This window comes from Chenopodium quinoa, unplaced genomic scaffold, assembly GCF_001683475.1.
Source record: "Chenopodium quinoa cultivar QQ74 unplaced genomic scaffold, ASM168347v1, whole genome shotgun sequence".
Taxonomy (NCBI): domain Eukaryota; kingdom Viridiplantae; phylum Streptophyta; class Magnoliopsida; order Caryophyllales; family Amaranthaceae; genus Chenopodium; species Chenopodium quinoa.
This window is the reverse complement of record NW_018743292.1, coordinates 959856-987758: the sequence shown is the minus strand read 5'-3', so window position 1 is coordinate 987758 and position 27903 is coordinate 959856. Positions and strand designations below refer to the sequence as shown.

General features: G+C 37.2%; 1 pseudogene; it reads right to left on the bottom strand.

The window, feature by feature from the left end:
• Positions 1–194: 194 nt before the first annotated feature.
• On the bottom strand, positions 195–27903 carry LOC110736188 (annotated as a pseudogene).

The following is a 27903-nucleotide window of genomic DNA, read 5'->3' as shown; positions in this document are numbered from 1 at the left end:
CAAAAACTTCATGCTAACTGTCGCAAAAGCCTCCATTTCCTCTCAAAATGGTCTGTTTAAAGCAGTTATTTATTTATTTTTTGGGTGTCTCGTATCTTTATCGTATCTTATGTTTCCCACAATTTTTTTTAATTCATTTATTTATGTTATACTCTCTGTTTTGTTTTTCTTTTCTTTTTCTTTTTTTTTTTTTATTTTTTTTTATTTTTTAAGTGTTGGTCCGTTTACTTTTTAACTATGACGGTTTAATATTATACATATATGCTCTCACGGTTGCCAATTTTATTTACTCATGCTTTTTATATTTTTTTGTATTATTACTCATTATTATTTATTTCCTCAAATTTATTATTTTTCAAAAATTGCTACCGTTACTATCTTTTTAACAAGCTTTAATATTACACTTGCATCTTGTTATATTAACGTCAATTAAACGACCTATAAATATGTCTGGTCAACATGTAACACTTATAAAAAAAGAAGATGCAGAAAATGTATTACTCATCTATATAATAATACTTTGTTTAATATAAATGAATGGTTGAATCATGAGGTGGTTTTCTTTATGGTCTTGTTTTAATAATCCAAAAAAACTCATCTACTTCACCATTCAAGAGATGATCTTCATTATATTTGTTAGCTCTATCATAATTATAAATATTGTAGATAAGCTTGTATGAGATTTAGTACTTTGTCAAGGCAGTAGTGGCGTATTCAGAAAATTTGAAGTGTAGGTTCAGAATTGTTAAGCAAATAAAAATATACTCTATATAACTTAAAAATTCATTTTTGTTTGGAAGAAAACAAGCCGGAATTTTATTAATTCAATACACAAGTTTAAAGGGCCCAAACTGGATAGTAAAGCAAGATTATGACAACCACTGAGCTAGACTGCTATCTCTAAATCAAGTTTACAAGATTTTTTTCAACCTTCTTTATTTTTTTTACTTTTTTTAAATGGTGGGTTCAATGCTCCGCCACTGAATGGCAGGGATGAATGTAATAAAATGTTGTTACCATACATGCCCACTAGATGATCAAATAAAGGCACAAGGCTACTTTGAGTCGAAGGTAAAAGGTGTGTCCATGACTAATTAAATTTAAAGGTAACAAGCAAATAAAACTATTTCGACCAAGAGGCCTCTCGAAGTCCCATGGGTATGATGCTCATTATGCTTGCGGAATGATATACTTTCAAACTTTTAGAACATAAAGACATTATTAACCTAACTTGTTCCTTAAGTATATACATTCATGTTGCTTTGCACAAGTACTAACCTAGTTATAAATATAAGACCTACCATTCACCACAACTTTACCAAACACTACTTCTCGTTTTTATTAGAACTTTGACTTAGTCAGACCCCTTAAAGTTACTCTAAAGTTGTTGCTAAACACAATATAATTAAATACAGCATAAACATGCTCTAACCAATATGGATATGCCATACTACCTCCGGTTCACATTACTCGCAACAAAGGAATATTTATATCTCACAAATAATACCCCTTTGTTACGAGTAATGCAAACCGGAGGTAGTATGTGTATGACGCATGGCCTATATTGACTTCCTACCCTGTACATTCATAATATGGATATGCCATACTACCTTCGGTTCACATTACTCGCAACAAAGGAATATTTTATATCTCACAAATAATATCCCTTTGTTACGAGTAATGCAAACCGGAGGTAGTATGGGTATGACGCATGGCCTATATTGACTTCCTACCCTGTACATTCATAATATAGACATCTTATAAGGTGCAATAATCCCTCAATACCTGCCTTGCAAGATCATTTGCTCCACTCCTTTTGTAGATCAAATGCAAATTGTATGCTGCTTCCCTATGGAGATTACAGTAGCCCAAATCTGGATCTTTTATACGATCTTTATGCGATTTGAGAAACTCCGGTAAGGGGCAATCTTCTTGGTATATTGTGAGAACTTTTTCATAATGATCACCTGCCAATGAGACAAGTCCGACGTGGTGGTATGCACGAGCTATATTGTACAAGGCTTCCTGAAAGAAATGACGGACAATCCATAAAGCAGACAACTTTAAAAGACATACAGCAAATGAAAAGTTTCTAAAAATCTGATTAGCATATTAATTTGTTAGGTGACACTAATTAACAACCTTGGTCAAGTAATTCCAAGAAAACACTTGGAAGTTATTCATATTTTTGCATGTGTTTGGGGTTTTTTTTTTTTTCTTTTCTTTTCTAAATTACTTGTTAGAGCATGGTCAGAGAGACTAAGAAGGGATAAAATTCCTTCTATTAGCAACTCAATCAAGAATTGAAGATGCAACTTCTTAGACAATGTATGCTACTCTTATTATTTATTTAAAATTGAACAGTCTTGATTCTGTCATTCAGGTACATTTTCTAGTAACAATTAATGTGATTACGTGTTTTTCAAGTCAAAATATAAGTACAATTACTAAGCAAAATCAATATCATCTCCTAGATTTGCATCCTCCAAAGCCTGGAATCAGAAATTTGATAGTTTTTCAGATTCTCTAATCCTAGTAAGGAAAGTGATCTTTACTTGATTTAATCAAACAATATAAATCATACGCATACATCAATAAAACCATGCTCAAAACAATTTCACTTAATCAAATGCTGACCTGGCTGTTTTCACAAAGTTGTAGATTGTTATAGAGAAATGCTAAGCCTTGTGCAATACATTCATGCTTGTTTTGGAGCCTGAGTCCAAGGGCTAAATTGACAAGGGCAGTCCCTACACAGAAAGAAACAATACCAATACTAAAAATCCAGCAATATCAATTTGATTGAGTAATATTTAGAGAGACAATATACCAGTGCAGAGGTTAATCAATGGGTTTTCTGGCATCTGTTTATAAGCCTCCAAGTATTCTCTCGCAGCTATTTGATGTTGACTGATCATAGTAAACTGATTTCCAACTATAATCATGGGTGGTATTAAACCTTTGTGTTCAACTCGCATGTGGTGCAACAATTTACTGTGTTTTGAAAGCCGATTCTCCAATCTACATAGACATAGAAAGATAAAAAGATGATGACAACTGAACTCAAACCTCAAGATTTTGTGAAATGCCTAATCTATGATGAGTCTAGCCCTTCTACCTCCATCCCCTATTGTTCGTCTTGCTTGAATCAATCCCCATTTTAATAAACACATGATTGTATAAGATATGCAAGGGTATTAAGTACCTTAAGAATAATCTGTAATAGCAATATCAGGCAGCAATACTCTGTGGATGCTTCTGAACAATGTAGCGTACATAGTCAAACCCCTCCAAGGGGTCAATGATGTTCCATGCTACTTCTGCAAAGAAAGAAGATGCTTCATCTATGGGAGAAAATAAACAGAAGCATACAAGATGCCTCTTGTTAATGACGCAACATAGGCTGCTAAAGCACCTCAGTATCTTTGCAGACCAAACTTGAGCATACTAAGGGTCAACCAAAAGACAGGGAAGGTCCATTCAAAGCGAAAAAAGCCACAACAGAATAGGGTGAAAGTAAATATTGTGCTTAATAATTACTTGCACCGAGAGATCAAAACAGTTCCTTCTTCCCAGCAGGCAACGTCTTGTAAGCTACTTTCAAAGTGAGCTTTATAAGTTCCAAAGCGTCATTATACCTTCTCAAAGATGTCAACGCAACGCATAACTAGCATAGACACACAGCTAATTAATCCAGAGATTATTTCACACAGACACAGAATTTAAAACTCATGATGTGGGTTTCAACCCATTAAAGAGATAGAGTTGAATGTAAGCATCTAGAAGGCTACCTAAAATACATTCAGATGGGAGCTGAAGATCCTACTTAGAGAGCTTACATAATGCAAGTATGCAACTATTTGCCATCTATAAATCATTACTTCAAACTATACATTACCTCATTACCTATTGATTTGGGGACAAAGTTTTAGAAGAGAGTAGCTGGGCCATCTGAAGAATATAATATAGTGAAAAAAATTCTTGCTAGATGTTATCTTATTCATCTAACAATCCAATGAGAAGCAAGTAATATAAATTATTTACTCTATAATTTGGGGAAATTAGCTTAGTTTCCCCAAATTCTCCCTTTCATTTTTTCTCTCTGAAAATCCTTGTCTCCACTTCCATCAAGCTAACTATCTTTCCTTACCTATTTTCCTCCTTCAAAGTAGCTCTCTCTTCATTTTCCACCCTTTTTACTAACATAGAGAATGTTGAATTGTCAGTGGGAATAATTCATCAAGAAGCACGGCGAAAGCTATCAGATTGCCTAGGGAGAAGTTAGCAACTGATGTAAGTAAAATCCTCCTTGGTTTATAAAAGACAAAGATACAACAAGAGCATCTAGCAGAACCACCCAATTTACAGGCTAAGGCAGCTAAGCTTATCTACAAACTCTTTACAGCACCAAAGGGAAAACAATCGCTTAAAGAGCTTCAGCTTTTACGTTAGGTGCAAGCTACCTAATGAAAATTTCTTCTCAAGTCCTTGATATGTAATCTCTCTTGACTAAGCTAGATTGACGCAGAGCAAAACACAGCATAAAAACATCCAGAATAATGACTGTACATATGCAGTTGCAAAGAGAAGGGTGCAACATACATGTGTACAGGATTATAGATTATATACTGCAAAAAACAAGCCGATATGTGTCCAGCAATACCTCCCTCAGTTATTAATTATATCCTGTATAATTTTAGTACAAGGATACCCAGATTATTCCCTTTTTTTCTTTGCAGAGTTTCCAGACAACTCTAATGAGATATTATGATAGCAGCAATAAACAGACTTCAAACAATAGAAGCAGCCAACAAACAAAGAAGCACTGAAGAAATGAAGTATGGCAAGAAGTGGTTGTATCATCAACATATGAAATATAGCTCCATGATTCAAGCAAGAAGTATTAGTATAAAATTCAAGATATGAAGACTGACATCTAAGATCAAAGCTGAATGCTCCTTGTCCTAGAAGAGGTCAGGCAATGGAGGCTGCTTCAGAGGTTGCTGCAGAACAAATCTAAAAGAAAAGTATATTGATCTCAGAAAGTACACAAATTGAAATCACTCATCAGGAGGGATTGATGTTGCAAGATTGAAAGTTCAATCTTACTTGAACGTCACGTTCTGAATCTTCTCTTTCTGAATCATCACTTTCCGAATCGAGTCTAGCAGTCATTGCTGCTGATATCTCTTCTTTTGATCTTCCGATTGCTTTCAACCTATGTTGCGTATCCATGTGTAGTAATTAGTATTAGCAAAATACAACTTCAAATATACAGCAGCTAGCCATCCAGCCGGCCAGCCGGCCAGCAGTATGAAAACAAGAGCTTGAAAAGGCAATCCCTAATGCACTTTGTCGTGATGGTGGGTGGAGAGGGCAGGGAAGATATTCAGACATAAGTCGAAACAATTTTATTAGTGAGCAGCTGAGCACCAGCAGATGCCATTATTGGGGAAGGTTCAGAGGATGAAGATTGATGAATAAAAGGAGCAAAACTTCATGCATGGAAAATTACATGCAAAGGATTCAAATACTCACAGATCAACATTTTGAGGATCTAAAATGTTGTTTCTCTCTGGTGGTTCACACCTTCGGAGCCTTGACCTTCGTTTTGCCTGAAAGTATAGGAAATAGAAAGAGGCAGTCAGATTTACAAGACAGGAATGTCAAACATATGGTGAGCCAAAAGCCCAAGATAATCAAATTTACAGATCTTAGAAAATTCAAGATGCAGACACAAAGATAAAGATACGTCAGAGAAAGACTCTAGACTGCTTTGTTTCTGAACAGTAGTAGAAACCTGGCTGACTCACATAAGTATGAACAAACATGAATACACAAAAGACAAAGCCACAGAAATGCATCTAGGAAGTTTCTTTAGATGTTTTTGGGTAAAACTGGTGGCTGTAGCTCACCTGCTTGTCTCCTTATTATTCATGCAGGGATAGTACCAAAACTTACCAACAACCCACTTTGAATGAGCCTTACTTGAACACAAACTAGTTGTGAATCAAATTCAGAACCACAAATTCCCTAATTCTATTGATAATATTCCTTAGACCACTATTTTCCACTCTCTTTGCCATATGGATTCTCTCTGCTGAAAGGCATCAATTGACCACCACACAACACTAGGAGCCCCAAAATTGAATTATTCAATCAGAACTTGATGATTGAAAGGGCGTCTATCATAAGCCAGGGTATGACAATCCTACTTTTATTTTCAAAGTCCTCAAGCACAAGGAAATTTTACTTATTGTTGTCAATTTGGCAGACTATGTGCATATGTGATAGGCTTATCGCGTACCTAACAAAAATAACCTAACTATTCCTTCTAACTGTGTAGTAGGGCAAGTAAGGATCGAATCCCAAGAGACTATGGTTCATTCAATTAATCAGACTCAATTAATCACTAAGCACGTGACCAATCAATAATGGATGATAATAATCAACTAATTTATTAAATAACACAATTAACTAGAGGAAATATTAATCAATAAACTAAAGCATCCAAGATCAAGCATCACCACGATTATGATTGATAAACTAATAAATCTACCCCCAATATATAAATCAATTGACAAGAAGAAAAGCAATCCCTAATAATAATACCAAAGGTCTCTTCCGAGTTATCAATGGCTTCCCAAATTAACTATCAAGCCTACTTCCGTGGAATCAAGCGAATAAGGGACATTAAACACCATGCCTAGATTCCTAATTATTCAATCATCTACTTCCGTGATGATCTTCAAACCCTTAATTGAAATAACCTAATCCCGTTAATACCCAACTTCCGTTGCAATAAGAACAAAGGGATGATAACAATACTAATTATCCCTAATCTAGTATTGGCATAAACACAATCAATTAAGCATGTCAATTGGGATTATTATTGGGGAATTTAAAGATCTACTTTATACATCAATCATAATCGGGCTTAGCAAGATCCCGGATTAAGGAAACTACTCACAAATCATAATTAAATCAAAAACAAGATCTAATAGAGAACACATAATTAAAGAACTATAAAATAAATAAAAGAGATGGAAAGTAAGAAATACCAAATACTTCAATTGATGATCTTGAATTCTTGAGGAACAATTAATAAAACTAGGATTAAAGATTGAAATTGCTTAAGAAAATAAAACTAGGGTTCTTGAGAGTTTTCTAGGGCTTAAGGAGAAAACTAATGAAAAACTAACTGTCTAAAAGTTAATTACAAAAGGGTATTTATACCCCCAAAAGATAATATTTCGGAAAAATAAGAAAATACGCGTTCTTGAGCTTTGCCCGGTCTGACCGGGCGGACCTCGCCCGATCGGGCGGAGGAAGGCTGCGTAAAATACGACAGTTTTCCTTCTTTGCCCGGTCTGACCGGGCGAACCTCGCCCGGTCGGGCGCGCGTAACACGTTTCCAAAATTGCATCTCATAACTTGATTTCTTCATCGCCCGGTCTGACCGGGCGAAGCCTGCCCGATCGGGCATTCCACATAAATTTCAGTTCTTGGCTATCAACTCTTCCGAATCTACTAAAAACACGTCCAATTGCCTAGAAACGCTTCATATTCCTGAAAAGCTTACTAAAACAATCGAATACACTAAAGAAGAGATTGTTAGCAAGAAATAGCTCCGTAGAGCTCAAAACCATGTAAAATCATGCAATCAAACCGGGGAAAACCATTGTATAAAACACGTATATCAAATTCCCCCAAGCTAAACCTTTGCTTGTCCCTAAGCAAAGCAATGAATAAATAAATCAATACTTCACCCCAAAAGTAACTCAAATCAATAAATACGATTAAAGGTAAACTCGACAGTTATGCATCAAAGTCAACCAATCAAATCCATCTAACTACTCATCCTGTCTGACAATGGTCAAATAGAGCAAACCACAAGAGCATATAGAATTCAAGACTAGTGTTCACACACTCAACTCTCATTTATGTGGCGAGTAAAAGATATACTCGGTCGCTCTCCATCCAACTCCTTTAAATGTGAACAATGCCCTCCCAAGCTCACGCACTCGTGTGTTTTAAGAAAACAAGCACTCAACCTAGCAGTCGACTCGAAATATATCAAATCATTCTTTGCATTGGAAAACAACTAATTTCACATTCACACAACTCTATGCACAAAGGTCAGAAGGTCTTCAAAGCTTGTAATGTAAGGCTAGGGTAAAAGGTGGGAAATATTTGGGAAAATGTAAGAGTAAAGCTATGCTTAAGGGAGCCAAAATCCTAATAAATAAAACCAAGGTCAAAACAAATTAATGACCAAATCATCTCCAACACAACTCAGCTCTACCAAAAATTCACCAAACATCCCAATTATATTAAAAATTTCCAACACTTAAAATTTCACTCATATATACAAAATATAAAATTATAGAACTTGAGTAAACAAACAAACTTTGAACTCTCTTTTTTTTTCCTTGAGCAGCCTTCAATTAGAACACTTGAACATTGAAACAATTTTTTTTCCTTTGCTCTTTCTTTTTCTTTTTTTTATCTCACATTGGAATTTTTTTTTCTTTGCACAATAAATTTTCAATTTTTTTTCAATCCACAACAATAAGAACAAATAAAAAACTTCTCAAATCCACCCAAAATTGTGCAAATTACATGCACACTACAACTCCCTCACCTCACTCACTATTAGCTCCCCCAAGCCAAGCTTGGGACTAGTAACCAATGGGGCTTAAATAGGCTTGTAATGTGGCAAAATAAACAATAAAAGGGCACAAGCAACAACATGGGTAGCAAGAAGGGAACAAATGTATCTAATATCGTCTGAAGGCCACCTAGAGGAACAAATGCCTTCGTCCTCCTCAATGTGCATATTAATGAGTCATGCAAACGTTACTCAAAGTTATAAACCAATACTCAACTTCATTGACATACCAGGAACTAACACACATTCCTAACCAAATCAACTAGTCAAGCACTATATTCACAAGTAGTTGGGCAAAATTGACTCATGTTAAGACATCCAAGCAATCAAACATCAAATCATGGCTAACCTATCCACAATACTCGTCATCATATACCAAGAATTAAAACAATTTTCATGAATGGGGCACAGGGAAGCATGATTTATTATTCATTGGATCGTATTTTTTGTATGTTTTTTTCTTTTTCAAAGCAATAAAATCTAACCTAGAAAGCAATAAAATCTAGACTATGAAAGAAATAAAACTAAACTGAATACGTCAAAAAACAAAAAGAGAGAGAAAAGAAAGATACCTTAATCCAAAAATCTCCCCCAAGCCAAAATCAGACAATGTCCTCATTGTCTTAAAGGGAAGCTAGTAGTCAAGGCGACTACTACTTATCATCATCACCACAACAATGTCACCAAAGCCTCGAGGATTTCAATGCATCTCTTTGGAACAAATTTGGGCAAGAATGAAACAAAGTGTTAGTGGGAAAAATATAAAAATTGAGTTATGCGTACTATTCTGATCATAACTTTTTTTGTATAAATTATAATGCCGTGATTCTAATTGTGTTGGAAAGTAGACTTGAAGAGCTTTCCAACGATAGGTCACACGCAAAAATCCGATAAGAAACGTAAAAGTTACGGCCTGTTGAACTTGAGCAGTTTTGCTGATCCGTACGCGCGCCCGATCGGGCGAGCTCTGCCCGAGCGAACCCGAGTACAATCCAGCTTTCTTCTCCTTTAAAATCGAAACCTTTCTAGATCAAAACCTACACATATAGAAACTCCCACAAGAATAAAATATCCTCTCCTTACCTCTCTAAAATAAAACAAACGAAAACACAAAAATTAGAAAAGACTAAAATAAAAATAATGAAATACGGGTTGCCTCCCGTAAAGCGCTAGTTTATCAAGGTCTTAAGCTTGACCATTCTCCTTCCATCAGAAGAACTTAACGCCTTGAGTAACTTATCATACGCTCCTGCAAACATTTCATTAAGCACTATATAGGGCTCAATTGCAAGCACAGTAATCCTTACATAGAAAAGATTAGGAGCAAACAAAGAAAACTCAAGGTAAAAAGAAAAATCAAAAGAAAAAAGATGAAGATACACCACAACCTTCTGCTTCCTCCGCTAAAAATTTAGAATTAATAGAACGAACATGGAGGTAGTCTTGTTCTGTATCATCACCCAATAACGACTCTATTATTTTACGCTCACGAATAAGTTCATTACCAAAGGAAAAAGAATTTTCAACCATTGGTTCTACAACCAATGACTTTTCAACCAATGGTTCTACAACTAATGATTCTTCTTCTATTGGAACCAATGATACCTCAACCACTGATTCTATAACCAATGACTCTTTAACCATCGGTTTTTCAACAAATGATTCTTCCTCCGACGTATTATACAAATTATGATAATATTCATCATGAATCCTCCAATAAATTTCATTTAGAACAAACTGTTTTTCAGAATAATCATATACGAATGGAAAGATTCTAAAATCATCCGGAGCTCGAACAAAATACTCACTATAAGGGCAATCAGGGTTTTCATGATAAAGATAATAACAAGAACAATGGCCAGATGCAAGACGTGACAATAAATCATCCATCTCCAAGGCATGTATATCATCAACTCATAAGAGAAAAAGAAGTTAATAATAGCCAAAGCAACAAACCAAAATCTTAGCAAAAACGAATCACAAATAATTAGATGAAAACCGTTAGTCCCCGGCAACGGCGCCAAAATTTGATAGGCTTATCGCGTACCTAACAAAAATAACCTAACTATTCCTTCTAACTGTGTAGTAGGGCAAGTAAGGATCGAATCCCAAGAGACTATGGTTCATTCAATTAATCAGACTCAATTAATCACTAAGCACGTGACCAATCAATAATGGATGATAATAATCAACTAATTTATTAAATAACACAATTAACTAGAGGAAATATTAATCAATAAACTAAAGCATCCAAGATCAAGCATCACCACGATTATGATTGATAAACTAATAAATCTACCCCCAATATATAAATCAATTGACAAGAAGAAAAGCAATCCCTAATAATAATACCAAAGGTCTCTTCCGAGTTATCAATGGCTTCCCAAATTAACTATCAAGCCTACTTCCGTGGAATCAAGCGAATAAGGGACATTAAACACCATGCCTAGATTCCTAATTATTCAATCATCTACTTCCGTGATGATCTTCAAACCCTTAATTGAAATAACCTAATCCCGTTAATACCCAACTTCCGTTGCAATAAGAACAAAGGGATGATAACAATACTAATTATCCCTAATCTAGTATTGGCATAAACACAATCAATTAAGCATGTCAATTGGGATTATTATTGGGGAATTTAAAGATCTACTTTATACATCAATCATAATCGGGCTTAGCAAGATCCCGGATTAAGGAAACTACTCACAAATCATAATTAAATCAAAAACAAGATCTAATAGAGAACACATAATTAAAGAACTATAAAATAAATAAAAGAGATGGAAAGTAAGAAATACCAAATACTTCAATTGATGATCTTGAATTCTTGAGGAACAATTAATAAAACTAGGATTAAAGATTGAAATTGCTTAAGAAAATAAAACTAGGGTTCTTGAGAGTTTTCTAGGGCTTAAGGAGAAAACTAATGAAAAACTAACTGTCTAAAAGTTAATTACAAAAGGGTATTTATACCCCCAAAAGATAATATTTCGGAAAAATAAGAAAATACGCGTTCTTGAGCTTTGCCCGGTCTGACCGGGCGGACCTCGCCCGATCGGGCGGAGGAAGGCTGCGTAAAATACGACAGTTTTCCTTCTTTGCCCGGTCTGACCGGGCGAACCTCGCCCGGTCGGGCGCGCGTAACACGTTTCCAAAATTGCATCTCATAACTTGATTTCTTCATCGCCCGGTCTGACCGGGCGAAGCCTGCCCGATCGGGCATTCCACATAAATTTCAGTTCTTGGCTATCAACTCTTCCGAATCTACTAAAAACACGTCCAATTGCCTAGAAACGCTTCATATTCCTGAAAAGCTTACTAAAACAATCGAATACACTAAAGAAGAGATTGTTAGCAAGAAATAGCTCCGTAGAGCTCAAAACCATGTAAAATCATGCAATCAAACCGGGGAAAACCATTGTATAAAACACGTATATCAATATGTTAAATTGTGACTCGAAATCTAGTAGGGCTGACTTTGAATGCAGATATCTCTCAAACTACAAGTGATTTTGAGGTGATTCAAGTTGGAGGTGATAGCTTGGTTCAAGAGCTTTCCAACAATAGGTCATATACCCAATTCCGATAAGAAACGAGAAAGTTATAGCCGTTTTACGAAGACCTGACAAAATGCTCGACATAGCACGTCCATGCCTGAACGAGTTGGACGGTTTTTTGGGTCTGTTTTAAGCTTACGTGTTTTATTGAATATTTCCTAAAATTTTATCTTTTCTATGACGGGTATTTGAGTATACTTGGGGAACAATTTGCAAGGAATCAGCCTAAAACCGATATCCGTTTCACTTATGCTAGAAGGCCCAAGAAGAATTAGCTAGAACAATGCTGAGTTGGAAGGTTGTTAGTATCAGTTTTGGGGTAGAGGGTAAAATAGTAATCTATAGAAAAGTTTGTTATGAGTTTGTTATTAAGTTTGTTTTATGGGTTAATTTTGGGGTAATAATAGGTGATTGGTTAAAGGTGAATGCATCAAGAAATTGATTAAGGAGTTTGTATTGGGAGAGCTCCTTCCTCTCGAAAGAAGACCTGTATTGTTAAACACTGTTTGATGATACTACTATCATTCCCTGGGCTGCCATTGTTCTTCCTCTTCTAGCTTGCTTACTTGCTGCTTTCATATTAGTCTCTAGCAAATTTGCTATCAAAGCAGTAACGATTCAAGCTGGGAAAGAAGATGGCTCGCCTGAATCACGGTCAGCGTTTAGATTTGTTGGAGCAGGAGATAGCTGGGCTTCCGTCGCGAGTGGCTCAAGAGATCACCACTGCAATGGCAGCTTTCAAAACTGACATCAATTCCCAGATCGCTGCTGGCCAGGAGAAAATCCGATCGGAATTTCGCTCTTCCCCGGTGAATGGACCACAAAACCAGTGGGATAATCCATTCTCTTCACAATGTCACTTGATTATGGAGACGGTTGCTATCATGGTGGGCAATCGAACTAGAAATTGAGGAAACTCGATTTACCTCTAATGGAACAAACCCGGATGGTTGGATCCTCATGAACGATTCTTCCATTTTTACCGGTTAAGTGAAGAGGATCAGCTCGAGGCGACCATTGTCGCGCTTGACGGAGACGCCTTGCTTTGGTATCAATGGGAGCATTGGCGCCACCCATTGTTATCGTGGGAAGCACCGAAGAAGTTGCTTCTTCGGCGTTTCAGAACCACCACCACCGGCACGCTACACGAGCAGTGGCTCGCTCACCAGCAAACCGGCACGGTGGCTGATTATCGGTGACGCTTCATCGAACTTTTCGCTCCGATTGATGGTGTACCAGAGGAGATCGCAAAGGGTCGGTATATTAATGGGTTAAAGGAGGAAATTCAGGTTGAGGTCCGGATCTTTGACCCGATTACCTTGGATCACGCCATGGATCTGTCCATGCGGATCGAGGAAAAATTGAGGATCAGCCCACGGCCCAAACTTGCTGGAAACATGCCCACCTAGCGTACCCTTTTCCCAAACCCTCGATCCAACCCAAACACCACAACCCTAAACACGAACCCAAACCACCAGACTTCCACCTACCAACCTTTTCCGAACCGAAACACCTTCAACAACCACAAAAACACCAGCAAAATAAGGCGGTTGATCAAGAAGGAACTTCAACAAAAGCGGGAGCAGGATTTGTGCTTTCGTTGTGATGAAAAGTGGACGATGAACCACCGCTGTCAACGCCGCGGCTTGTGCGTGTTGCTCGTGGTGGATGATGATGACGGGGATGACGCCGGTGAATTTTCCATGGTGGAGACGCACCCAGATGGCCTCATTACACCTCAACCAAACCCGAATTCAACCCCAGAGGTATCCTTGAGCTCCGTTATAGGGCTGACTAGTCCTAAAATGATGCGTCTGGCCAGATTAGTGAATGGGAGCTTCGTGGTGGTAATGATTGACCCCGACCCACAACTTCATCTCCAATGTGGCGGCTTAGAAATTGGGTCTAAACCCAACTGAATCTAGAAGTTTTGGGGTAACTCTTGGCACCGGTGAAGCGGTGCAAGGGTAAGGGGTGTGTAAAGGCATACTGCTGGACCTTCAAGGAGTCATGATTGTAGAAGACTTCCTCATTCTTTTATTAGGGAGTTCGGATATGATCCTGGGCATCCAATGGTTGGAGAAGCTTGGCACCATCACAACCAACTAGAAGACACAAACACTGAAATTTCAGTTGGATGGAAACACGGTCACCTTGAAGGGTGACCCCCATTTAGGGCGAACTGGTATTTCCCTGAAGGCAATGTTCTGCTCGAATTGAATCACTTAAAGAAGGCAGGGGAAGTAGAACCACACATTCCTACGGCCTTCATACCACTGGTAGGAATTTCAGCATGTATTTCACATAACTAGTACCCCACAGATGGAGCATGCCATTGTGTTGCGTAGTGGTGCTAATCCAATTAGCGTCAAACCATATAGATATCCGCAAACTCAGAAGGATGAAATTGAGAGGCTGGTTTCAGATATGCTCAGTGCAGGGATTACTTAGTCTGGTTTTGTTGGTGAAGAAAAAAGACGGGTCATGGCGTTTCTGCGTTGATTACAGGGCCCTAAACAAGGAAACATATAAATTCCCAATCCCCATCATTGATGAATTACTTGACGAATTGGGTGGCTCGGCGATTTTCACAAAACTTAACTTAAAATCTGGTTACCGCCAGATTCGGGTAAAGCCCGAGGACGTTCATAAGACAGCTTTTCGAACTCATGAAGGTCATTACGAGTTCCTCGTAATGCCCTTTGGGCTAACCAACGCCCCTGCCACGTTCCAGTCACTTATGAACGACGTTTGTAGGCCCTTCCTGCGTAAGTTCGTCTTGGTATTCTTCGACGACATATTGGTGTATAGTCTTTGTGTTGAAACTCATAAGGAACACTTGCAGCAAGTTTTGCAGGTTCTAGCCGACCACTAGCTGTTTGCCAATTTTAAGAAGTGTGAAGTCGGGAAGGAAAGGGTGGCTTATCTAGGTTACGTCATCTCAGTAGCCGGGGTAGAAGTTGACTCTTCCAAGGTCCAGGCCATGTTAGATTGGCCTACCCCTACGAACTTGAAGCAAGTGGGTTCCTTGGCCTTACAGGTTACTATCGCAAGTTCATTAAAGGCTATGCACAAATTGCTCTTCCCTAGACTGATCAATTGCGCAAGGAGAATTTTGGCTGGACCGAGGCTGCCACAATACACTAAAGGCTGCCATGGTGAATGCTCCTATCTTGGCAGCATCTGATCCTTTTGTGGTTGAAACAAACGCTTCAAGGCATGGCTTAGGGGCTCTCTTACTACACGCAGAGCACCCAATTGCGTATTACAGCAAAATCTTGGGCATCAGAAATAGGGGTAAACCCATCTACGAGAAGGAGTTAATGGCAATTGTGTTTGCGGTAGAGAAATGGAGGCACTATTTGCTGGGCCGTCATTTCATTGTTCGAACCGATCAAAGAAGCCTTAAGTATCTCTTAGAACAAAGGGAGGTGGGACAAGCATACCAAAAGTGGATTAGTAAGCTGATGGGGTACACTTTCGACATTCATTACAAGCCGGGTCCTACCAATAAAGTGGCAGACGCGCTATCCCGCCAACATAGCCCTGATTTTGAATATGGTACTATGGTGACTTCATGTGGTCTTCGTTGGGATTATGTACAGGCTTTTATAGATAAGGATGCAGCTCTACAACGTTTGATTTCGCAAGTACAAAAAGGGGAAGCAGCACCAAAGTGGTTTACTTTGGAAAATGGTGTTTTGAAATACAAGGGGAGGATAGTGGTCCCGAAGCAATGTGAGCTGCTCAAAGAGTATCATGACTCTTTGGTGGGTGGGCACGCTGGTAAAAAGACTTACCACCGTTTGGCAGGGGAATGGTCCTAGTTTGGGATGAGAAAGGATGTGGCAAAATATGTTCAACACTGTCACGTTTACCTGAAATTGTGTCAGATCGAGACAAGGTCTTCCTTAGCATCTTTTGGACGGAATTGTTCAAGCTTAGGTACTCAGCTCATGCGCAGCTCGGCATACCACCCCCAAATAGATGGCCAAACTGAGGTAGTCAACAAGGGAGTGGAATCTTATTTGAGATGTTTTGTGAACGGCAAACCACATACTTGGGCTCGCTGGTTAACGTGGGCAAAATATTGGTAAAATACCTCTTTCCACACTGCCACCAACTACACTCCTTTCAAGGCTCTTTATGGCAGGGACCCCCCTCATTTGATCAGGTTCTGAGCTAGCAGCACAGTTGTGTCTTCCGTAGAAGCACAATTGTACGAACGCGATGCTATACTTGATGACTTGAAGTTCCATTTAGTGCAGGCTCAGGTATACATGCAACTCTATGAAAACAAGGGAAGGTGTGAGGGAGTTTTTCAGGTGGGTGATCTGGTTTACCTGAAATTCAGCCATATAGGCAAAGGTCCTTGGTGAGACGATCCAATGATAAGCTATCTCCTCGCTTCTATGGCCCTTACCAGGAGACTCAACATTGGCAAAGTTGCTTATAAGTTGCAACTTCCCCTAGGTCGAAAATTCACCCAATTTTTCACATCTCTCAGTTCAAGAAGGCCTTAGGGCAGGGCATTGACCAACCAGCCTTCCTGCATAGTTGTCTGCTGATCTGGTGTTGGAGGTTGAGCCGTGGGCAGTGCTTGGTGTGAGAAATTCTCAAGCTACTATGGAAGTTTTGATTCATTAGAAGGGTTTGCAGGACTTTGAAGCTACTTGGGAATACTTTGAAGAAGTTAATCTCAGGTTCCCTAGTTTCCACCTTGAGGACAAGGTGAAACTTTGGGTGGGGGGTATTGCAAGGAATCAGCCTAAAACCGATATCCGTTTCACTTATGCTAGAAGGCCTAAGAAGAATTAGCTAGAAGAATGCTGAGTTGGAAGGTTGTTAGTATCAGTTTTGGGGTAGAGGGTAAAATAGTAATCTATAGAAAAGTTTGTTATGAGTTTGTTATTCTGGCTGCCATGCTTTAGCTGTGTTTAAGTTTGTTTACGGGTTAATTTTGGGGTATTAATAGGTGATTGGTTGAGGGGGAATGCATCTAAGAAATTAATTAAGGAGTTTGTATTGGGAGAGCTCCTTCCTCTTGAATGAAGACCTGTATTGTTAAACACTCTGTTTGATAATACTACTATCATTCCTTTGGCTGCCATTGTTCTTCCTCTTCTAGCTTGCTTACTTGCTGATTTCATATTAATCTCTAGCACAATTTTAGGGTTTAATTAGGGTTTCCTTATGTTATAAAAGGACCCTTTAGTTGATCAATTCAATCATACCTTTTGAGCCATTAGATTTAGGACTCCTTGTATTATTCTCTCCTTCTTTCTCCATTATAGCGAAGAAGCTCTCGAATTCCCCACCCGTGGATGTAGGTCTAATTTGACCGAACCACGTAAATCCTTGTGTTCTTTGTTTATCTTCTTTATTGCTTTTCTCGTTCATACTTTTCATTGACTTGTTCCGCATTAATCAAACACAATTACACCCTTATTTCCTAACAGCATAATTATATATTTTTTAAAAAAGCTCAAAATTATTCAGTGACATCTTTCAATCATTTTAATTTTATATTAACATGTCAATAGCCAGAAACAGGATACAAACATAAACAAGACCAAAAGAAACCCTTAATCCCACTTAATAATTAGCTGAAAAACATTTCAAGCAAACTAGCACATTATTCATGTGGATGCATACGTTTTATGAGTGTGTGCATATGCAAGAAGCTGCACCCATGGGCAGGCGTGAAAATTAGCATGTCTGGGGTGCTACATGTGAGAATGGCTTTTGAACATATCAAATTTTAAAAGCGTACCTTCTGATGCAATGGATCAATTTTCAGGGATTCAAGAATGATAGGGTGGATCACTGCAACAAAGGCCTCAAGCATCCATTTCGATCTATAGATATCAGATAACTTCAGTTTCACTTTGACATTATCCCACCAAGGTTCATGCCTATCTTCATCCATCTCATTAGACAATTCTGGCAGAAGAAAAGGTATTTCAAAATAAATGTATATTGTCCAACTTAGCTCCTCACTTATTCCAACGAGGGGCAGGGGATGAGAGAAGACAGAAGATACAAGCCATATCTACCTGTGTTAGATGGAGGTAAAAGCAATGCTATGGCTTCATCTTCTCTGTTTTCCACAAGGAGGTGAGAAACAAGAGCCAAACGAGTATCAATATCATCTTCTCGTGCTTGCAATACTGACATGAAAGATAAAACCACATCACATATTAGGCTAATATGATGAGTTCACAAAACTAGACAATATTGCCACTTGCAAAGATCTACACTGCACAAAAGATTCAAAGCCTACACTAGAAGTATAGAACTTTATGTTGAAAAATGAAAAAGAAAACAGCCTCAGTAAATCATATAGTTCAGTAGCTGAGAAATGAGGCATTATCTCAGTCTAAATAGCAGGAGCAACAATTAAGTTTAGTGAAACACCATCATATTGATATATTTGGTGGCTACAGTCATGTCTGAAGATAGAAATGAGACCCAAGTCCATATTATTTCATGAAAATTTTCATTAAAATGCACGCACTTTGTATGTGTCCACACTCCACAGGACCGTGTCTGCCTCCAAAGAAGAAAAAGAGAGATAAAACTCATAAAAGTGCTAAGGATCTCTTGAGTCTGTGACAACTGAAAGCTATAAAGACGGCTCATGTAAGGAACCACTGTGCTGCCCAGTAAACGTCACTAACCCAATAGATGGAAATCTCTTAGACCATGAATCAAAACAGCATTTTAGGCCTATTAATAGTTTTCACTTTAATCACTGTCCAATAGATTAAAGAGAGAACTATTAATCTATCTATCTATACAATTATACAGAGTATTTAAAAACAGAAACACCTAGCACCATGTTGCCATGTGTCCACTCATGCCTAAAAGAACTCCCTTAACTTCTTTGAAATGATATTAACAAATAAAGAAGTGCATATAATTTCATTTCCTCTTAATCTACCCTTCATCTTTTAAAAATTCCTCCATCATCTCCCATCTTTTCCCCTCCTTTTCCTTCTCGATCTTTTCCTATACCTCTTTATTTAACCATTTTTATTTAACAGTTTTATATCTTCTCTTATTTAACTTCCCCTGTGTAATGACTATATATATAATACAGTCAGCCATTTTTTTTTCTAACAATCAATATGTACAATTTTGTTTTTCTCAATTTGTATAAATAATAATCTTGCAAATAGTTGTAAAGATGAAAAATATTATATTTCAGGACAACTTATTGGACCTTATTTCACTTGTAGAATTATAATAGGAAATTAACACATATTAAACTTGATATAAGAAAGAAAGAAAAAAAAAAGTGCATAACACAAGCTATATGACTAGTTAAAGGTAATACGAAGTATATCGTGAAATAGATTGGTGGACTAACATTTAAACTGCCACCAATCTTGCAAAAAATTGTAAAGATGGAAATTATTATATTGTAGATAAATTATTGGACCTTGATTTCACTCCATAGAAGTCAAAAATTCATGGTGGGAAAGTAATCCATATTAAACTTAATATAAGAATAAACTTTGCACATAGCACAAGCTATATAGCTAGTTATAGGTAATATATTGTGAAATAGATTGGTTGACTAATTTTTATACTGCAACTAATGTTCATTACACTCAAGCCTATAAGCATACAAAACCTTTTAAAGACAAAACAAAGTCACAAACCTTTGTAAAAAAAAAATAGATAGCTGAAGTAGCTCTATTCAAAGCTGAGTAGCAGTGAGCAATTTTTAAATTTACAAGTTCCTGCAAAAATGACAACACAATAACGTCAGCAAAAGATTTAGAATGAGAATGTCACACAATAACAATTTATTCAAGAAAACTGTTACTTTAACCAATCAACATTCTTTTGTTGATTCTCTAATAGACCATTCTGCTATTGTTGTAGTTTCATTATTCAAAATCAAACACTAATTCTTTTCGAAGTCTATGCTGTCGCACCATTGTTTGCCCCCTCATGATCTGAAGGACTACTCCATACTAATATGAGCCTCTCGAACTTCATGCATTATATATATAGAACAACATTCAAGACCCACTTCTACTATTTCTCAAACTTCAATTTTACCTTTGTGGCTTTGTCCTTGTTAAGCAATTGCTTAGCAAGGACAAAATTCCAATCATCATCGTCACTTCTAGTTATTCTAATTTCTAAACTTTTCTTTTTTCAAGTTTAAGCTCACAATGAGACAGAGTGAAAGAGTTTTTCTAGATTTTGGGGGAGCTTTCGAGGTTTCAAATTTAAAACAAGCTTAAAACCTTAAAATCTACCTTGGCTCCCCGTGAAACAAAGTTGTAGGCTTGTAGCCTTATTTTGTAAGTCCAGGGTGAGGGTGAAGCTCCCAACAGAAGTGGCAGCTTAATCTATTAGTACAGATTATGTTTGCCTGCCAGAGAGAGGAAAAGAAAGCGGATAATCAGAAAACAAGATTCACCAGGTTTCTCTTCAGTCTCTCCACTGCTTATAGAGGAAAGGACACTGAAACATTAGGCAAATCCTCTTCAAGCCTAAAGCATAGTCCTTCATACCCCGTCGCTAACCCCCAATCCTGGATATATCAACCATGAGGTAAACCTTCTCAGGCATCATAAGTTACAACAGAAGTTCTGCATATGGCTAAATAATCCATAGGTTGACAGCATCTCATTTAGAAAGAAACCAAAAGCTATATCATCCCAGTCATCATGCAACATATATTACAATAAATTTATTTAAAATTGCAATAATGCTTTCTTTTTTTTTTTGGGTGGAAAATAATGCTTTATACTCTGTTAACATTTTTTAAAAAAACAAAATTAAGAGATCCTAATAGCCATGTATCATGGAGCTATTATGACAAACTGTTTTGTTTGTCAGCCGGATTTGCCAACAGTATCAAATTTGATTTAGTTCAACATCGACACCTAAATTTTTGGGATGACTATCTGCACTACAAAATGGTCTTTCTACACTTCATCAGCTCATAGTTTTGCACCAACACGGGGATGAAGGCATAAATGGTACGGGGACAAGGATGGAAATGATAAGACATTAATTTAATTGCCAAAATAAATAAAATGGAATATGAAATCAAAATGCCAGCAGAAAATAAGTGGGACTCTTAGCCATGATAAACCACACACGCTCGAATGAGGGCGTCATAGCAAATCAGAAAAAGCAAGTATTAAGTCAAAAAGCATGAACAAGATTTAATGAGGAAATCTTAGATTAGTCATGAAGTTAATTGCACTAGGAAGTAAGCAAGCATACACTGTTCGCCAAACAGCCTTCTAACATCATATAATACTTCAATGCAGACTCATGCTGATTTAGATTTTGAAATGAGTTTGCCACTGCCATGATAAGATCCATCTGATGTTCTGCATTTTCCCTTTGCAGTAGACTAAAACAAACCTGTACAGAAATTGAGAATGATAGTGAATTCATGGCAGGTAAAAACCAAAAAGTGGAGACCCAATCATCATCACTACTACAGAAATTCTCCAACCTAGTGGCTAGTACTAAACAAAAACAAAGGTCCTACAGACAGCTATCGTAAAAGTTTAATCAAATTTCATTATTATGTAGAATGCAACCCCATCACTCACATGAAACACAGACACCGAAGTATCATAAAAAATGCTAGATGTAACAGATGAGCAGAGCCTGAATTGATGTAAATTGAAGCCAGTCATACCCTATTGTAGTTAATTGATTTACTGAGCCTTGTAATGCCATAGCTTAGGTTTTGTGATTCCCTCCAAAACAATACCCTTATCTCAAAGGGGCAGTTGAGCTACTTGTGTTACAATAGCCTAGGTTTTTGGGTAACCTATGTTTACGACTCCATGATGTGTTACCTTTCCTTTGCTATGTGGCTGTATTATCAACTCTTTTTTTTTAATCTGTTATTGGTAGTCAACCCACTTATGGGATTAAGGTTTTGATTGATTGATTGATATTGGTAGTCACATTTCGAAAACAGAAACTAATTAAACTAACCATCAGCATGTAGTGCTTAAAGTAGCATGATAACATTCAAACACCATACCTTTGCTTTCTCCGTATTCCCAAGATGAGCATGGCAAACACCTTCGCTTATTTTCAAACATAATGGGAACTCTTTTCCAGAACGACAACAGACCACCTTGACATTCTCAATGTGCTGAAGCGCTCTCATAAACTCATTCCTTCCCATGCATAACAAAGCCAACACATCAACGACAGTAAGATCAGCTTCCGAAGATTGTTTGAGGTAGTCCTCCAACATGCTGATTGATTGATCAATCTGGCCACATTGCTTGTGCAACTGCAAGAAAAGCAAGCAAGATAATTACTTACTCATTGTATCACAAAATTTTACTGCACAGTAAACATGTACTTAAGAGCCCAAAAAGGGGTGGAGAGCAAGGAGTCAGCAGATAAAATAATATCACAAGAGATTACATCAGAAGCATCACACCTTTGTTGCAGTCTTAAGTGCTTCAACATTTTTTGGACACATTTGAACTATTTCATTGTATGCTTTAGCAGCATTTAAGTGTTCCCCTTTCTCCATGTAAAGTGAAGCACGCTGGTATCTAAGAGAAACATCAGTTTGATCAGCACTAATTGCTCTGCGAAGGTACTTCAAGGCTTGATAATCTTTCCCTCTTTTCTGCGTAAAAAGGATGTTAAAATTATTATGAGTTATGACAGTCCGCATCAACTTTCACTGCTCAAAATTATCATCAAAAGGGACAAAGTTTGTTGATGCTCGGCCAGATATCTTGGCCTCTAGTTACAGTGAAACAATAGAAAAAGCATGGCAAAAAGTCCATAAAAATCACATATTATGACCTAAACATGCAAGAAATCAAGCAAGTCCTGCACTGGATGCAGCAGCTTATAAGAAAGTTAGGCCTTCTACTGGTACATCAGTTGTTTGAGCTTAAGTGGGCCTTTATAAAACCTATTTGGAGTTTACGCACCAAAGTGGGTCACGTAGCTAAAGCTGTTGGTCTAGGTTTTTCAAACTAACATCCAACTGATCCAAGCTGTTGTTTGGAGGGGCCTAGTATGCACCCTTGAACCAAGTAGCCAAATTTCTAGGACAAACAAAATTGAGCATGCTTACATGGACCAATTCACAAGCTGCTTCCAAACAGATGATTCTTTCGGATTCATGATTGCTGCAATACTATAGAAGTCCATAGCTTTATGTTTGTCACCCATAGAATTATGTACAAGACCAAGTGTATGATATGTATCAGATATATTCGGTGCTATCTGAACAACTTCAAGCAATATGTTGATTGCCTGCAACACAAAAGACAAGAAAAAAATATGAACACAGAGTACATTAGATATATATAAAATAAAAAATAAAAAAGGGAGGGCTGAATTACTATTTTCGAATAACCTATGGCTTTCACAGAAAATTTTAAAACAATATAAAAAGATGCAGATAGAGAATGAGGAAAAAAGGGAGGAGGTACATTGCTGAAGTCAGACAGAATTTAGGTAAGCATGAGTCACAAAATAACAAAACCATGACGGACATACAACTGGTATTGACACATCGTGTCACTAACTCACTATTGAATGTTATATCAACCCCACAGTCAAATGTTTACAATAAACACATGCTCAGGAAACTACAGGAAAGAAACAGCAACACACATAAATTATAACCACTAAAATAGCAGAAAATCGAGGTTCACTTTAGTTCTGAAATCGGAACCAGAAAGACAAGACATGTTGGAATATTGGAAAATGTTTAATGATAACCAAATCAACCTGTAATTGGCAAACTAATTAGTTAAAGGATAATGCCAAATATATACAAAATAAACAAGATACGAACAAAATAAGCTAATTAAAAGGATGAGGGGACATTCTCCACAACGGATATGTGAAATTTCTCACCAGAATACATTAAAAAATGGAAAAATTTCTCTTCACATAAATTACTACCCACCAGGTTCCGCCTTTAGCATCAGCACAAAAGATTTCTCAAATTCCTACCACTGACTCACTGAACTTCCCAATTCTTCCTGAGGATACCGAACTCCAAAACCATATAAAATAAGGATCAGATATTGAACCATCTCCAGTGAAGGTGCCTTGTGTGCAGGCGTGCAGCTTTCTCAATGGTACTACCGTACTACAGTCAAAAGGAACCCATCTAATTCTTCTTTCAAGAGTAAAGCCAGAAGTCAAGAACCAAAGGGAGCTTCTCCTGGTTACTCCATATGGGTGATAATCAACTAATCAAGGGCAGCGTTCCTCCTCCAACAACACAGTGAAAAGTACAGGCTCCAGAATAAACAAGAGATGCTCCACAGTTTGTCAGTGCTGGCAAATCAATAATTGTGCGCAACACTATGAACCACAGGCTATGCCGCCAACCCCCCACCCCCACGCACACATACACAAATCCCAGACAATCTTTGTTATAGAGTTTGAGCAATTTTTAGGCCTACCTCCTCAGTTCTTGAGGGTTACGAGGACCACTTTTCTTGGTCCAACAGCTTATCCTCTATGCTAGCTGAGGACTTGGGGTACACGTTATCCTTAAGAGGTTTTGTAGCATGAGTGTATGACAGCCGGTATGGGTTGAAACCTGCTCGGCGGCTTGGTGGTACAACATAGACCATGGCACAAGTGTAGAAAACCCTACACACATATTATCCATAATTTATTTTTTCAGTATTGTAACCATGATGAATCAAAGTGGACAAGGCACAAACACATATACTGTTTCCGGAAAAAAAGAAAATTTCTTTCTTTAGCAGTAGCTAGCATAAAACCGAGCAAAACATACATCCTGATGTATAAAACTCCCTGTCACATTCAAAACACTTTACAAGAGCTCCCATGAGATTGGAGGCAATCCAAGGAAGCAACAGAGTGAAAACTTCTGGAGCACCGCATATTGGAAGTCATGTGCTTTCTCTAACATCTCATTATTCATTAGCAAGTATATTAGGGTAGTACTTCTATGTTATCAATCAAAAAGGCATCACATTTCACAAACAACAAAAAGTGTTTGTCCTTTGTCATTCTAGAACAAACTAAACAAAAATCTGCCCATTGTTATTATTAGATTACCCCTAAAAACACCAACTTAAATTTCAAGTAATAAACTTGAAATATAACCCAATAAAGTTCGCTATCCTCATGTCTAAAAGAAGCAAGCCCCATTGCCAACAAAACGAATTACTCAATCAATTACACACATTTCTAAAAGGGGTCTGTCATAAAGAAACCTGAATAGTCACTTCAATTAGTCAAAAGCATATCCGGTTTGGTGCTCATTGTGCAGAAAAAGGGGCTAAACAATATCAGACCCACACTATTTCTCATTCATCGCAGAGAAAAAATAAAAAAGATTATTTCATGTCACAACTTAAGGAAAATAAAGAAGAAACGGAAAATTCGCTAGAATAGTAAATGTTCAATTTATGTTCAATGAAATCAAGATACTGAATTGCACTTAAAATGTAAAAAAGTAAGACATACATCTTTAAAGCATCCATATGCGTAATGAAGAGCAGCATCACCAAGTTTTTTTTCAATTTCAGGACTAAGCTTATTTCTTGATCCTTTAAGTCTCCCTCTCTTCTTAGGCTGAATAAAATTGTGTGAAGTAAGGTAAGAAGATACATTCGAACATGATAAGATAAACGCTGTACAAGGCAAATATCACAATAATGTTCATACATCAACAACATGAAAGATATACCTTCCTAGATCGTTTCCATCGACCATAACATGTATAAATAACATCCATCTCCTCAAGGGTTGCTCCAATAGATACCCCATTCCCGGGCTTCTTATCAGACACTTCCCTGCAAAAAAACATGTATAAAAATCATCCTTTGGGGCCATAACAAGTAAAGTCAAAGATAATACATTTAGTCTTCTTACACAGGACCCATTTATATGAATGCTAATGCTTTGCATATGTAGTGTATAAAAAGGAAAATAAGTAAATAACTAGTGTGAAAAGGCCAACACAAAGAAGTAGGCGAATCGAAATTGCAAAGGTAAGGCATGACACATTAAACTACCAAACAGAACTAGTAAAAAGAGACTTAATTCATAACTATTCCCATATATTCCTCCAATTCTATGATGGTTGAACAACTAACCAATCTCCATCGTGAAATAAAAAACAATACATCACAACTACAGCGAATTCTTCACCTCCACCACCATCTTCTTCACAATCCAAACTATTCTTGTTTGCTTCAAAACCCACAAAGCAGTCTTCCCCCTCTTCCATTTCATCATCTCCGTCCGTCGAGCCTTCTTCCTCAATTACGTCATCATCTACATTTCCGTCTTCTTTTCCCTCCATTAAGCCTTGCAAAGAGACCGATTTAAATTAGTATCAGATGATCAATTGATTCATTACATTATTGAATCCCATAATTGCGCTTCTCACTTTAGCAACCAAATATGAATTAATTATCAAAGTAGACGAGTATTTATAACCAATAGTTCAATAATCCGAACCCCAAATTGAGTATACTGACAATAAACGAAACCCTAGATTGTGAAATTAGTATTCAATTATTAAAATTTAAAATTAATTAAAAAGTAGCTAACCTAAGAAGCTGCTTCAATGGCGGAGAGAAACGAAGGATTCAGAGTACGCTTCAATGGAGGAATTCACCCTTGAACTGGAAAAAATGATAAAGTAGTATTTAACTATTTATACTTTCCGGTTGTGTTTTTTTTTTTTTTTTTTTTTGATATCACACTTTGGAGGGTGATATTATGTGTATCTTCTAAATTGAACCTCGTATTGCAATTCACAAAATCAAGTTTCGTTCTCTTGATATGGCTCATTAAAGGTTGGAAACTTGGAACAACCTTGAGTCATTAACATTTCATCTCGAATATGAGCCTATGTCGAGCTTTGATTTGATCAAAATCTATAAGTAGTTCATCTTTACATAAATAAATTTGTAAGAAAATCGTATTTGGTAACATTAAAAGATCTCACATCAAATATTGTAAATGAGGCCGCCCCAATAAAAAAAAAAATTAAAAAAAAATGTGTTTTTATTTACGTCTTTGCCATTTGAGAAATATTTCATGTTGAGAAACTTGAAATTTCTCATTGTAAATAGAGACTTTAAGAAGACGAGAATAACATTATGTTTTTCACTTTTTCTTGAGTCACCATTTCCTTCGTTAGGACACACTCCTTGATTCCGCGCCTTTTTACAATCAATTTTAGAGTTTGAGGCTTTGACGTTTTGTCATCTTCTAGTAATTTCAATGGCATAATTCTATTAAAAAAGCGGCTGTATAATAAAAATTGTACCTCCATTGCAAAGTTGTCCAAGAGCATGCGTTCTTTAATTTGCATTTTGGATAGGAGTCAAAAGTTGGATAGACCTGTTGGGCTGATAGTTGGGCCTATGCTGATTAGTTGTTGGATGAAATACGGGCTGTGGGAAGTATTTAGCCTGCTGGGGATATGGTGGTAAAGAAGCAGCTCAATCACAAGGTACTGCTTCATATGAGCCGGCCCATACAAATTTTGTTATCTAGATTTTTTCGAGGAATATTATAAAGCTTTAGAGGTTTTATAATACTGATATTTCACTAAATGCCACTAAACAATTGTAAAATTCACCAAATGTCATGAAGGTTTTCAAAATTTATCAAATGCCACCGAGTTTTAAAAAA